The sequence below is a fragment of the Desmodus rotundus genome, chromosome 2 (genome assembly GCF_022682495.2).
Source record: "Desmodus rotundus isolate HL8 chromosome 2, HLdesRot8A.1, whole genome shotgun sequence".
In the NCBI taxonomy this organism is placed as follows: Eukaryota; Metazoa; Chordata; class Mammalia; order Chiroptera; family Phyllostomidae; genus Desmodus; species Desmodus rotundus.
This window is the reverse complement of record NC_071388.1, coordinates 148,229,976-148,245,083: the sequence shown is the minus strand read 5'-3', so window position 1 is coordinate 148,245,083 and position 15,108 is coordinate 148,229,976. Positions and strand designations below refer to the sequence as shown.

Below are 15,108 nucleotides of genomic sequence, written 5' to 3'. Positions count from 1 at the left end.
GTGACCTTTGGGGTCAGCAAAGCTAGGACACAATAGTAGGTATTCTTTCATGCCTTTTAACTGAAAAATTTCACGGCTTGTTGTTTTGGAGTGCTGTCACTGCTCTGAATCGAAAGGATAATGGCTACTTCCTGATTAACCCCACTCTCTACAGTAAGCTCTTAATGTTACACTGTATGTCTTTTTCTCCTGTAAATGCAATAATAGTATTTGGTGTTTTCTTTACTTTTTATCGTTGTCTTTTCTCAGATATGTCCTTATAAATATATCCTGAAGTTGAAGTTTACAATTAGAGTAGAAACTACTATTTTAAGTTTGGAGGATTTTTTTTTAAATGAAAAAAGAAAGTATTTGTTTGGTATCAAACCCAATTATCTCATTCTCATATACTTGTTGTAGATTTTGGTTAAAGCAAGTAGCTTTTTAAAAAGAATGAAATGATAAATTATATTAACTTTTTACTTTCTTGGCACTGTAAGCAAATCTTAAAAATAACTTAAGTAGTAAATCAGATTTGTTTATTCAGAGAATATTTGGATAAAGTAACCATGTTTTTATTTAATAAATTTCATAAATGGATTTACATATACTGTCATAATTTTTGATAATTGTTTTATTTATTGAATTATTGTTCTTAAATTAGTTCAGAGATACTTGTGCTATGAAACCAGCATTAAGTTCTCAGGGAATAATGAGCTTCTTAGTTTAATCCTACAGCTGGCAGTCACTCCATCTGTGGTCGTGGAACAGTCATTTAAACTGCTTATCTAAGTTTCCTGGCCTGCTGTCCATATGAGTGCTAAGTAAAATATGTATGTTTGTTTATTTCTTTACGGTCGTACATTCTATATAGAAAATGAGTTTTCACAAGTATTTTATAAAATGGAGAACAAGAACTGACTCTGAAGATGGACTAGGAAAATATTTAGAAGTCACAGTAGATAGGAAAATAACAGAAAAATTACTTATAAAATAATAGAAAGTAAGGTTTAAAGTAAGTATGATGGAACTGGCCTTTTACTTTGAATAGAACTGTTAGTCATGCTCAGTTCTTAATATATCATTACCAAAGGGTTATACATATTGTTGGCTACATGACTAAAGTGAGGGGTAGAAAGCTTGGAGGTGATTTTGTAAAGAGTCACAAAGACATTTAAATTATTTAACTTATTCTCAAAAGTGGTATTCCTGGAAAGGAGATTATTCAGAGTAGAGGGAAGAATGTGTGTATCTATAATAAGCTTATAACTATAGTTTGCCTAAGTAGTAAGGTATGTAATTTTTGAACTCTAGTATTAGGTATCCTGGTTATATTAAAGGAAACATTATGAAATTATTAAACATTGAAGGCCGTTACAGAACATGCTTATAGAACCAAACATCCAGAAAGATTTTAAATTATTTTGGGATAATATAAATAGAACGTTACTTTTCTTGAGAGTTAAGGGACTGTTTTTTTTTTTTGCAAATGCTTATATCAAAATTATTTTAGGTAACTTAGTAATTTTTAATAAAAATTATTGGCACATTCTAAGGAGATTTTCAAGATTTATTAGTGAATATTCTAGTTTAGTCAAGTTACTGAAGTACGACTTACAGTAGTTCTTGTGTCTAATTTGTAATAACAAATGATAGACATCATTTATTTATTACTTAATATGTGCAAACCACTTGGCTAATTCTATTGTAGGACGGACAAACTTTTACCTTTACCCTCTTAGAGTTCTTTTTGGCTGGGCCTAAGGATTAAATTGATATAAGATCAGCAGGAGAAAAGCAAACAAATTTATTTAATACAAGTTTTGTGTGATACCAGGAGTCTGTATAAGGAATGAAGACCCAAAGAAATGGCAAAACCTACTTGTTTTATATTACCAGTAGGTAGAACAAAGAGAGGCAGTTGTGGAAAAGTGACTCAACTATGTGGGGAGGCCAAAGGAAGATAGGAATTATTTTAACAAGGTCTTTTTGTATAGAACTCTCTTGGTTTCAGCTTTTTGTCCTTGGTGATAAGACCGTTACTTTCCCTCTGGTATAGGGAGTACAGTTTTCATATAAAAATTTCATTTCCTGCTCATAAGAAAAAGGGGGAAGGTCAGAGTGTTTTTCTTGTATTTGCTGTTTTTGAGTACCTTTAACTGAAAATAGTCAATATGCCAGAGCAGCATGTTTTGAAGTGGCATGTTCTGAATTCTTTACTATTTTTAATTAATTAATTAAGTTTTTAGAGAAGGGAGGGAGAAAAAGAGGGAGAGAAACATCAATGGGTTGCCTGCAACCCAGGCATGTGCCCTGACCAGGGATCGAATTGGCGACTTTTCATTTTGTGGGATGATGCTCAACCAACTGATCCAAGCTGGCCAGGGCACACTTTTACAGTCTTTATATTCCTGATAATCACCTGAGGTGTAGGTAATATCATTACACCATTTTAACTGAAGAGTAAATAGTTGTAGAGAATTTAAGTAATTTTATTAATGTCCTTTAGCTAGTCAGTGCCAGAGCCAGACCAGTTCTAACAAAATCTAGACTCGGGAACTCAGTCTTCAATGTCATGCCATAAGCAGTGTGTTTATATTTTTGGAGATAATAAAGGTGCTTACACCTTTGACTTCCATGGTTTTATTTTTTTTCATTAATTTATCAAATGTAATGGAGTGACTTCTAAGTGTCAGACACTATAAGGAAGTACTAGTTGGTGGAAAGTAAAGTAAAATTCCTTGTTTCAAGAAACTTACACTTTAGTGGAAGAAGCAGAAAATTAACAGGCTATCACAGTACAGTGTGTTAACTAATATAATAGGGGTGAGCACGGGATGCTAAAAGAGACACAGAGAAGTATCTAGTGTATTCTTTTATTAATGTATTTAATTTGCATTTTTGAGTGCTGTTGTACGTATATGGGGTATATCAGTAAAGAAACTGGCAAAGATCTCTGCTCTTGTGGATCATAGTGGGGGGTGGAGATAAACAATAAGCATAATAAGTGAAGTATTCAATATATAGCATGTTAGAAGGTGACACGTGTTATGGATGAAAGAAAAAGTAGAACAGGAAAAGAAGTTGTGTTGGTGATGGGTTGGAGAATCTGGGCAAGGACTTAAACGAAAAGGTGATATTTGAGCGAAGAACAAGGAAGTTAGCTATGTATATATCTTTGGAAAGAGTCTTCCAAGCAGAGGGCTTGAGGCAGGAAGCATACCTGGTGTGTTCAGAGTAATGAACAGAGGCCAGTGTGTTTGGAGCAGAGTTTTGGAGAAGGAGGGGTGGGTATTGACAGTGAGTTAGTAGTGGGTGGGAGGGACTTAGAGGAGCCATTGCAGGGCTTTCGGTAATTTGACTTATATTTTTAAAGTATCATTCCAGTTGCTATGTTGAGAATACAGTTGACCCTTGAACAAAGTAGGGGCTAGGGGCACCAAACCCTGTGAAATAAGAAATCCGTTTATAACTTTGACTAACCCAAAACTTAACTGCTAATAACCTGTTTACCAGGAGCCTTATCGACCACATAAACAGTTGATTAACAAATACTTTGTGTATTATATATATTATATACTGTATTCTTATAATAAACTAAGCTAGAGAAAAGGAAATATTAAGAAAATCATAAGGAGAAGAAAATACATTTGCAATACTGTATGTATTTATTGAAAAAAATCCGAATGTAAGTGGACCTTGCACTTCAGATCCATGTTGTTCAGGGACCAACTGTAGGTCATGATGAGGCTTTGGCCACTGGTGAGGAGGCTCTTAGAGTAAGCTGAGTGATTGAGGGTAGTGGCTTGGATAAGAGTGGTGGCAGTGAAATTCTGGATATTTTTAAGGTACAACCAAAAACTTCCTGATAGATTGGATGTGGGATATTAGAAAGAGAGAAGACAAGATGTCTCCCCCGTTTTTGACTGAGCAACTGGAAGGATCAGGTTGCAGTCACCTGTGAGATAGGGAAGGTTTTCAGATGAAGTAGGGTTTGGGGTAAAAATTGGGGGCTGAGGTAGTTCTCAGGTATCTCTTAGATATGCAAGTAGAGATTTTGAGAAGGCTTTCCAGTGGAGATACCATCTAAATTGAGGCTGAAGGATGAGTTGGATTTATCCAGTCAAAGAGGTGCTTTAAAATGAGGTTTGACAGCATTCTTTATACACTTAAAGGAATCTTGGCATTTTTTACTTTATGTATTATGAACTACAGAGTAACATCTAAACATCTAGAAAGTAATAACATTTAAAAAATAATAAACTTATTTATCTCAAAGAACAAATTTTGGGGGTAGTTAAGTTTTCAGAGTATTTCGGTGGATATTATATTCATGAGTTGTACTGGGTGCTTTTACATACTTTGATCTTTCAACATAGTGCCTTAAGGTAAATATTGTCCCATTTTATATTTGGAGAAACTGAGGGCATTGATATATTAGGTGATGGGTTTCGGTGCTCCTTATTTTAAAAATGTATGCTAAATCATAATGGGAAAAAATACAATAAGGATTAAATAAAAATAATAAAAATGTGTGATATTTTTAACTTTGTAAAATTTTAAACTTTTGTTTAAGGTTTCAAGAAGATGTCTTTTTTAACATTAGCCTGTATCGTAAAACATAGTGATACCCCTGGGGCATAAGGTTTATAGATCTTGATCACGAAGTCAAGCCATTTGTTGGTTTCTTGAATTACTGCATTGTTTTCAGAATAGTCACCTATTACAGACACACCCTCCACTCCTAGCCCCAGTTCCCATTATAGTGTTTAGTATGTGCTTAAAAAATTACAGCTGCTGTCATCATCTTTATCCCTCCTTCTAAGATGCTGTGACCTTGGGAATCATAATGCAAGCTTTTTGGAATCATGTAAATTATAAAACCTCAGAGGTTGAGAGCATGAGGACTTTATAATTAATGAAGAATGCGTTTTAACTCATATACTTATTTTGTCTGATGGAAACCATTTTTTGTTTGCCTCCTTTATTGGCTGTTTTCTAGGGAAATGAATTTGATAAATAGTTGTGTTTCTGGCTGGGAAAGCAATATTCTCTGAGGCGCCAGTGGGTATATTCACAGGAAAGTGGCATAGATCGTTCTACATAGGTTGTTCTACTTCAGGAGGGAATAGAAATATAGGTGTTCATTGAAACAATTTACTTTTGAGGTAATGATGCCATATTTTAAAAACTTAACACTTTTGCCTTTAGGTCATGATATGAGTTATTTCTTAAATTTCATGTGAGTTAATACTGTTTACATTTATGTTATGTTCTAAAGTCACTATTAAGAGCAAGTCATTCAAACATTCTGCAGGAAAGAAATATTTTAGCAAAAATATGTTACACAATTTTAAAAGTACTGATTTAAAAAAACAACTAACCTGTGGTTTAAAATAATCTATTAGCCTAAAAGGTCATTTTTAAGTATCTACTAATGACATAGGTAGGAAATTTACCTAGCCTTTATATTTCTGTTCTTTAAATATGACTTTACTTCAAATGTGGTGTTTTACTCATTTCCCTTATTTCAAGATCACTGTAATCATTAAATAAGCTTTAAAAACTTTTCAATTACAGTTTACTTTCAGTATTATTTTGTAGTGGTTTCAGGTGTGTAGCACGTAGTAATTCGACAATCACATGCATACTTTATGAAGAGTCCCCCTGATATTTCTAGCACCCACCTGGGACCATACATAGTTAATGCAGTATTATTGACTGTATTCCCTGTGCTGGCTATACATCCCTGTGATTCTTCAGTAACTTCCAGTTTGTACTTCTTAATCCCTTTACCTCTTTCACCCAGTTCCCCAAACCCAAAACACCCTTATTTGTTATAACTAAATTACCTGTGTAATTTTATATTGTAGTTAATTCTGTTAAGGTTTTAGAAGTATATATCCCGAACAATTTTTCTTTTCTTTTTTAGATTTATTTGTTTATTTTTAGGGCAAGGGGCAGGGTCAGAAAAAGAGAGGGAAAGAAACATTGATGTGTGAGAGACACATCGATCGGTTTGTTGCCTCTCACAGGCCCCCAACCCAGGACCTGGCCTACAACCCAGGCATGTACCCTGACTGGGAATTGAACCAGCAACCTTTAGGTTTGCAGGCCAGTGCTCAATCCACTGAGCCACACCAGTCAGGGCTGAACAATTTTTCTTAAGCATAAATAATATACATACAGTAGTTCCCTCTTATCCTCAATTTCACTTTTCATGGTTTCAGTTACCTATGGGTCAGTGTGGTCCAAAAATATGAAATAGAAAAGCCTACAAACAAACATTTAAAAAGTGTGCGCCATTCTGAATTGTATGTTCTAATCTCTTGCCATCCTGCCTACGGCATGAACCATCCTTTTTTCCAGCATGTCCAGGCTGTATATGCTACCCACCTGTTCATCACTTTGTAACCATCTCATCAGATCGACTGTTAGGTCTCCTAGTGCTTGCGTTCATCTCATAGTGTTCAAAGAACCCTTACTTTACTTCATAATGGCCCCAAAGCACAGAGAAGTCATGCTTGCAATTCAGATATGCCAAAGAGAAATTGTAAAGTGCTTTCTTTAAGTAAAAAGGTGAAATTCTCAACTTAATGAGGAAAGAAATCATATGCTGAGGTTGGTAAAGTCTATAGTAAGAATGAATTTTCTATCCTTGAAATTGTGAAGGAAGAAATTTGTGCTATTTGCTATGAGAAAAACCATATTCACATTATTTTTATTATAGTTTGTTATAATCATTTTACTTTATTAATTATTGTTAATCTATTACAGTACCTAATTTAAAAACTTTATCATAGTTATGTATGTATAGGAAAAAATAGTACTATCCATGGTTTCAGGCATCCACAGGAATCTTGGGAGTGTACCCCCATGGATGGTGCGGACTACTGTATGTTAAGTGTTAGTATATTTCTCTCCTATTTTGTTTTATTTTTTATTCTGACAGTGTTTTCTCTTTGATTCAATTGAAGAAAAAGAAAAATGACTGGCCAATCAAAATTTTCTGTCAGAAGTATTTTATTATTGCCTATTTTTAATAATTATACTGAACTAAATCTATTACATCCTAGTTAATTGGCGTGCCTGGGGATTTAGTGTTTTCATTATTTTTTTTCCAGAATGCTTTTTCTTAACATTTGTATAGAAACTTTTACTTACTGTATTTGTGCAAGTGTGAAATTTAATTATTTTTAATGATTTGACAATGGCAGAGGACTAGGTCCTGATTTGACATTTTGAGCTACTGCTTATGTTGTTTGGTAAACAAAATACAAATCTCAAATATGGGTCTTGATTTGATAATTTGAGCAACATATTAGTTTTGTAAACAAAGCATAATCAAATATTAATTCTGTAACAGTAATTTAAAAATACCAGAGATGTCAAAAGGAGGGTAAAATTAATTGCTAAAAGAGTGATATAAACAAGTCACAAACCATGAGTTGACAATAAAAGAAGTGATATGGGAAGGCTCCTGTAAGGAAAAGGGACCCGGGCTTCAAGCACTGAAGGACTTCCCACATTAACTAATTTTCATAACATCTTTATTAAAATGTAATTAACACCACACAGTTCACCCACTTAAAGTGCACAATCCAGTGGTCTTTGGTATATTACACATTAAGTTTTTTAAGTTGTGGTAAAAGATATAAAAATTGCCATTTTAATCATTTTTAAGTGTGCAGTTCATTGGCATTAATTATATTTACAATGTTGTACAACCATCATCACTATTTTCAAAGTTTTTCATTACTCCAAACAAAACTCACTATTAAGCACTAACTCTCCATTTCATTTGCCTCCCAGCCTCTGGTAAACTTGAATCTACATCCTTTTTGTCCCTATGAATTTGCCTAATCGAGGTATTTCCTGTAAGTGAAATCATGTAATAGTTGTCCATTTGTGTCACGTTTATTTCACTTAGTGTAATGTTTGTTTTCAAGGTTCATCCATGTTAGAGCATGTACTAGATTGCTCTTTAGGGCTCAAAAACCTAAATAAATTATACATATTTTATATATATATTACATTTATTTCATCATTTATCTGTTGATGTATACTTAATGTGCAAACATTTGTTTAAGTCTCTGCTTGCATTTCTTTCGGATGTGTGTACCTTGGAGTGGAATTGCTAGATCATGTGGTAATTTTCTGTTTAGCTTTGTGAGAAACTATCAAACTTTTCCACAGTGACTGCATCAAGCATTAATTTTTATTCTGATATACTACTGAGTATGTAAAAAATTGGATTAAGTGAATGTTGGCTTCAGCATATACCATATACTTTTCTTGAAAGGAAAAAAAGAAACAGCCATGTGTTAGGTGTGAGAACATGTGTATGTCCAAAAAGCCACCTTTTAAAGTGAATTAAAAAAAAATAATTAGGCCCTCTAGTTGTATGTAGTCCCAGTTTTGCTGTGATATTTTATAGAACATGGTCATGAAATTTCTGTTTCTCAGCCTATAGAAATATGTTGTAAAATTAAGTATGGATGTTTCCACAAATAATTAGTACAACTTACATTATTTTTGCCCAGTTTAAAGATATTTATTTCTTAGTTTCCCTTTTGTACTGTAAAATAACATCACTCTTTATTATATCTAACTGGAAAATATTCTCAATATATTCTTTTCATCATTTTATATTAATTTATTATACTTGCTATACATTAACATTTATATTTTATAAATCTGAAAGGAGGCTAGAGGCATTTTAATTGACACTTTTAAGGTTACTCTAATTAGTGTAAATTCTGGAATTCAGTGTAAGTTAGGGGAATAATGTTTACTATAGTTCAGTGTTCATAGATCAGTGAAGAACCACTAAGCCAAAAGGCAGCCTTATTTCATTGGCTCGATAAGATCATATGTCCCAGGAAATGGGTAGTAACTCTGGAATAAGGAAATGTTTTGACCTAATTACAGATTTTTGTAGGAGAGATATAATATCACAAACACATAAACAATAATGAATTACACTTGTAGATTCAGCGTGGAAATAATAATAACAGATATAATAGGTCATCTGGAGAAGAATATTGTTCAGGACATCAGAAAAGTAATTTCTGGAAATAAAAAGGAAGACTAATCAGAACCTTCCTTTGAATTTCTTATCAGAGAGTATACACAAGAATATTCCATGCATAAGGAGTTTGAAATAGCCAGCAATTTTCAGAAATTGACACAGGGTATTTCATGGAATCATTTTGTTTTCTTTGTTCAAACCTGAGGCAAGTTGCCTTAATTTTGATTTGATTCCAGTGAGTCTGTCCATACCTAAATAGGAACTGAGAATGATATGGGCTTTCTAAGTGGTCAACAAAGTTAGACTTGGGAAAAAGTTTTGGGAAACAAGTTTCCACGTGGTTAAAAGCAAAAAATAAAAAAGAAAATTAAAAAACCCAAACAATAATCAGTTGATCCCAAAATTATGGTAGACTTAAATATTTTGAATATTCTACTGAAAAATTAAATAAAATATTTTAGATGTTTTTATGTGACTTTGCTAAGTTTTTATGTGAACTGCTAAGAAAGTAAAAACGTAAAGGGATCAAAACTTAAGTGAAATAGAAAGTTTAAAGAGGGGGATTAGAAGACAATATTGTTGAAATGCTTAGAACTCAGAGTGATCTGCAGATTCAGTACAATCCCCATCATTGTCACAGTGGCCTTTTTTTAAACAGAGGTAGAGAAAACAATTCCAAAATTTGTATGGAACTGCAAAAGACCATGAATAGTCAAATCAGTCTTTAGAAAGAACAAGACTGGATATCACAGTGTGATACCACAGTTTCTAATTTCAAAATATATTTTCAAGCTACAGTAACAAGACAGTAAACTACTGGCATAAAGACAGACTTAAAGACCGATGGGACAGAATAGGGAGCCCAGAAATAAAACCATCTGTATATAGTCAACTGATCTTCAGAAAGGGTGCCAAGAACACACAATTAGAAAAGTCTTCTTTGTTCGACAAGCAGTGTTGAACAAAACTGCATATTCACATGGAAAAGAATGAAGTTGGACTCTTACTTTATACCATACACAAAAGTAAACTCAAAATGGATTAAAGACTTGTATGTCATAGCTAACACTGGAAAACTTTTAGAAAACTTGATGGAAAAGCTTCATGACCTTGGTCTTAGCAGCGATATCATGGGCAGGACATCAAAAGCATTGGCAACAAAAAAATACATGAGTGAGGCTACATCAAACTAAAAAGCTTATGCACAGCAAAGGAAACAATCGGTAGAAAGATAAGGCAACTACCAAAGGGGAGGAAATATTTGCAATATTTGATACAGGGTTAATCTCCAAAATATATAAGGAACTTATACAATACGATAGTAAAAAAATCTAGTAAACTGATTTACTAGATTTAGTAAACTGATTTAAAAAGTGGAATAAGGACTTTAAGAGACATTATTCCAAAGAAGATATACAAACAGCTAATAGGCATTTGATAAAATGCTCAATATTACTAATCAACAGAATGCAAATCAAATCCACAATGTGATATCACCTCCCACCTTTTAGGATGGCTATTATCAAAAAAGAAAAGACAACAAGTGTTGGCTAGAGTATGGAGAAATTGAAACCCTTGCAAACTGTGGGAATGTAAAATGGTGCAGCCACTATATAAAATAGTATAGAGGTTCCTCAAGAATTGAAAATAGAATAACTGTATGATCCAGCAATTGAACTTCTGGGTATCTATCCAAAAGAATTCAGATCAGGAAACCTTGAAGACATGTTCATTACAGCACTATTTGCAATAGCCAAGATGTGGGAACAACCTAAATGTCCACCAACAAATGAATGACAAAGAGAAGAAACGTAGTTAAATGAATGCAATGGAATACTACTCAGCCTTAAAAAAGGAGAAAATTCTGCAATATGCAACAACATGAGTGAACCCTGAAGGCATTATCCTAAGTGAAATAGGCCAGTCACAGAGAGACAAATATTGAATAATTCCACTTATACAAGGTATCTAAATAGTCACAGTTACATAATCAAAGAGTAGAAGGGGGACTGCCAGGGAAGAGGGGAGGGAGAAACGGTTTTAGTTAAGTTGTAGTTAAGCAAGATGAACACGGCCTAGAAAGCTGCTGTGCAACACCGTACCTGTAGGCAACAGTAGTGCCTACAAAATATGCTTAACAGCTTAAGAGGGTAGATTTCACACTGTGTTCCTATGACAATAAAGTTAAATTTTTTAGAAAAAGAAAATTTAAAGAGGGTAAAACAAATACCAAAGTCAATGTTCATTTCAGGGTACCTGCTGAACCCTAATGATTGGAGTATTTATTTATTTATTTATTTATTAGGCTGTTTAATGGTTTATAGTAGATATTTTTATTTCAAATTCTCTCTACTTACAGTTAGAAGCAATATGATCCCTTTCAAACCTCACTTTTTCTAACTTTTAAGTTTTTTCTTTTTTAAAAGTATTTGTACCTTTAGTACAACTAACTCCTATCTACTCTGTCTCTCTCAGTCTTCTTCTTTTAATTATTTCTTTATCATTCAATTTAGTCACCTGGTCGGAAACTTCAAATGAATCCTAGATCTAATTTGATTCCTAGTATCTCAGTGCATTAATTAAAGAAACATCTAATTTTTCAAAATCAAATTAATCCCTGATACATAACCAGACACATGTTCAAATAGACTTAATGCCCTAGAACTTTCTGGGGCTAGGAGATGTGAAATTCAAATGAAATTACTTTAGAGATACCACTGCTTTTTTCTAGGAAGAATACCTTTCCAAGTCTTAGTTTTCACCTAATACTTGGGATTAATCAATATTCTTATAGATGTAATTTTGTCATTTGGTTAATTTCTTTATTGCCATTTATATGTTTTAAATTAAATTTATTGGGGTGACATTGGTTAATAGGGTCATGTATGTTTCAAGTGTACGGTTTTATGATACACGATCTGTATATTGCATTGTGTGCCCACTACCCAAAGTCAGATCATCTTCCGTCACCACCCCCTTCCCTCTGGTAACCAGCATGCTGTTGTCTGTCAGCGTCTCTGGGTTTCAGTTTTATATCCGTGAAATCATATGGTTCTTAACTTTTTCTGACTGATTTATTTCATTTAGCATAATATTCTCAAGGTCCATCCATGTTGCAAATTTTTGCCATTTCTTGATAGGTTCTATTCTAGAGTATGTTGTTTCTCCACTTTTTGCATACCAAAACAAAATCCAAAAACTGGCCATATAGACCCAATTCGAAGAATATGTCCCCCTCTTAATTGGTTGATGTCATATTTCCATTTACTTTGAAAGCTTTTCCATGTCCACTAAGAAGATAGAGTTAGCATTAGTGTTTCTGACATTCTCCAAATCTCCTACTACTATTATCATTCCCAGATGGTACCACAGACCTTGTTGCTAGTAACCTCATTAGATTGAATGGGATGATTTTGAAGATATGTTTGAGGTGTAGGCCTACTATGCAAACACTGATCTTTTTCAGTCTAACAACATGTGGGGGACAGCCGGGAGATGTATTATTGTTTGCCTGCTGTTCTTCCCAGGTTATCTTTTTATCTTCTTTCTTCCAAGATTGTCCAGAATTCCTTTGCCTCCTTTCTCTCTTGTAGTGATTTAAAGCCTGGGTTTTATTACTGAATCAACTATTGATCTGTTGCCTAATAAACTTTTTCTAGAGTTCTTCAAAGATTTCTCCTAATTTTGGACTTTTCTTCAATATATATGTAAGGCTACATTTTAGAAGGAAACCTCAACTTTTATTTATTTGTTTGTTTGTTTGTCCTTCTTGCATCCGTCTGTCCATCCATCCATCCATCCTCAGAAACATTGAGATCTCCTTTGCTGCCACTAGCTTTTTTTGATGTCCATCTAGCATCTTTCAGAAGGCCTTCTTTTCTTATTATTGCAAACTTTATTTGGGGGCCCCATGAATGTATACTTTTTATTACCTAGATAAGATATCTTATTAAGACATCTCTGAAGGCTTATCCTGCAAATATTATACCTGATATTGAACAGGAGCCTCGTATGTGAGTGAAGAATTATTTATCAGTCCTATTTAATAGTGCCAATCCTTAGACTCTTACCTCTTTGGATATTTTATCTTGTGTGATTCTTTCACTTATCTTCTTCTTTCTCTTTCCTTCTTCTTAGTCTCACACCCTAGGACACAACTTACTGAGGGTGGAACTGGACTCAGTACTTTCAATTATTCATCTCTAACCCCCAAAAGAAGGCTTCTTAGGATGTCTCAAATTGTGGAGAGGAGAGAACAACATTGGTAATAGATGCTTCCCTTGCTGGCCCTGTATTTTAACAGATACACAGTTTCTGAAAGGCAGGGCCTTTTTCTAAGCTGTAGCCTAAGTATTAAGGGTATAGTTCCTCAAGGTTTGGTCTGCTTTCTGAACCAGGCCAATCTGGTTCTTTTTAGAATTGCTGCCCAAGTACCATCCAGTAAGTGGCGAATAGAAGTCTACATCATCCATCTCTGGAAGTTTTTCTAAAATCTTTATTGCCTAGGAAGGCTACATTTGTTCTAATCTCTTTATTTCATTAATCATTCTTTAGACATGATATTGAAACTGAACTTTGTGGATATTCAGTTATCCTTGTATAATGTGCCATATAACAACTCAAATCTGCTGAGTAGCTGGGACAGTAGGTTTCATTGCTAGGTCCAGTTTTTCTCCCACCATCCTGGACCCCTCTGCATGTGGGTGAGATGGAGCTTCAAGAAGTGATAGACCATGGTAAAGATTACCTGGTGAGGGTTTCATGGGAGGCTGGAGACCCTTACCCAGTCACATGTAGCCTCAGGTCTTTATAGAAACTTTTATGGACGAGTGGCAGTCTTGTTTTCCCTACTTCTTTTCCGTATGCCTAATATATATGTAAACCTTAGTTTAAGTGCTCTGTTTATAGCTGACTTACCAGCCAGCCCCTATGAGAGTTCTTTGGGAAAAGGCAAAAAACTCTTGGAAAGGAGAGATCCTTGGTTCAGATTTCTCTGTCATTGATGTGACAGATGATGACTGGGAGTTTTCACACCTACCCTTGTTACCAGCCACCCCGAATCCTCACCTGGGCACAAGGTAGACACTCTAAAATACATAGTTAACTTACACTTGTGTACTTACTCAGAGTCTTCATAGTAAAGACAATTATTTTTCAAGCATTTAGTTGTCAGTTCTAGTTTATAGAAGCTCCGTTTGTACAAATCTGCTGTTACTTGTATGAATTATTCTCTTTTTATTTTCCTACCTGACTTTTGGACCTTAATATGTTGATTAATTTTTTCCCCCTTCTTCTCATGGGATCATCTTCTTTTTTTTTTTTAAGTATATTTTATTGAGCCCTGGCTGGTATAGCTCAGTGGATTGAGCACAGGACTGTGAACCAAAGGGTCACTGGTTCGATTCCCATTCAGGGCACATGCCTGGATTGTGGGCCAGGTCCCCAGTAGCAGGTACATGAGAGGCAACCACACATTCATGTTTCTCCCCCGTACCCTCTCACTGGAAATAAATAAATAAAATCTTTTAAAAAATAAAGTATATTTTATTGATTATGCTATTACAGTTATCCTATGTTTTCTCCCCTTTATTCCCTACTACCCTGCACCCCCTTTCCACCAGCATTCCCCCCCATAGTTCATGTCCATGGGTCATACATATAAGTTCTTTGGATTCAACATTTCCTATACTATTCTTAACCTTCCCCTGTCTATTTTCTATCTACCATTTATGCTTCTTATTCCCTGTGCCTTTTCCCCCATTCTCTCCCCTCCCCCTCCCAGCTGATAACACTCCACGTGATCTCCATTTCTGTGATTCTATTCCTGTTCTAGTTGTTTGCTTAATTTGTTTTTGTATTTCTTTTAGATGGATAGAGTTATCTTCAACGTAGGTCCCTGCCTTCCATGACTTTGAATACTTCTTTCCAGTCCCTTCTTGCCTGCAAGGCTTCTTTTTACAAAACAGCTGATAGGCTTATGGGAACTCCGTTGTAAGTAACTATCTCCATTTCTCTTGAAGCTTTTAAGATTCTCTCCTTATCTTTAATCTTGAGTAATATAATTATGATGTGCCTTGGTATGTGCTTTCTTGGGTCCA

At 34.4% G+C, this 15,108-nt stretch overlaps 1 protein-coding gene across 7 annotated transcripts in view; it reads left to right on the top strand.

Annotated features, from left to right (window-relative positions):
• The window catches only part of BAZ2B (bromodomain adjacent to zinc finger domain 2B), a 350,928-nt gene that overhangs the window by 164,989 nt on the left and 170,831 nt on the right, over nucleotides 1–15,108 (top strand). The window contains exon 1 of one of the 7 annotated variants that reach the window (XM_053918707.1): nucleotides 48–153. The exons of the other annotated variants lie outside the window; for them this stretch is intronic. The gene's annotated coding sequence lies outside the window, so the exon portion shown is untranslated. Of the gene's footprint in view, nucleotides 1–47; nucleotides 154–15,108 lie in introns of those variants that run through there. 7 annotated transcript variants of the gene reach the window in all.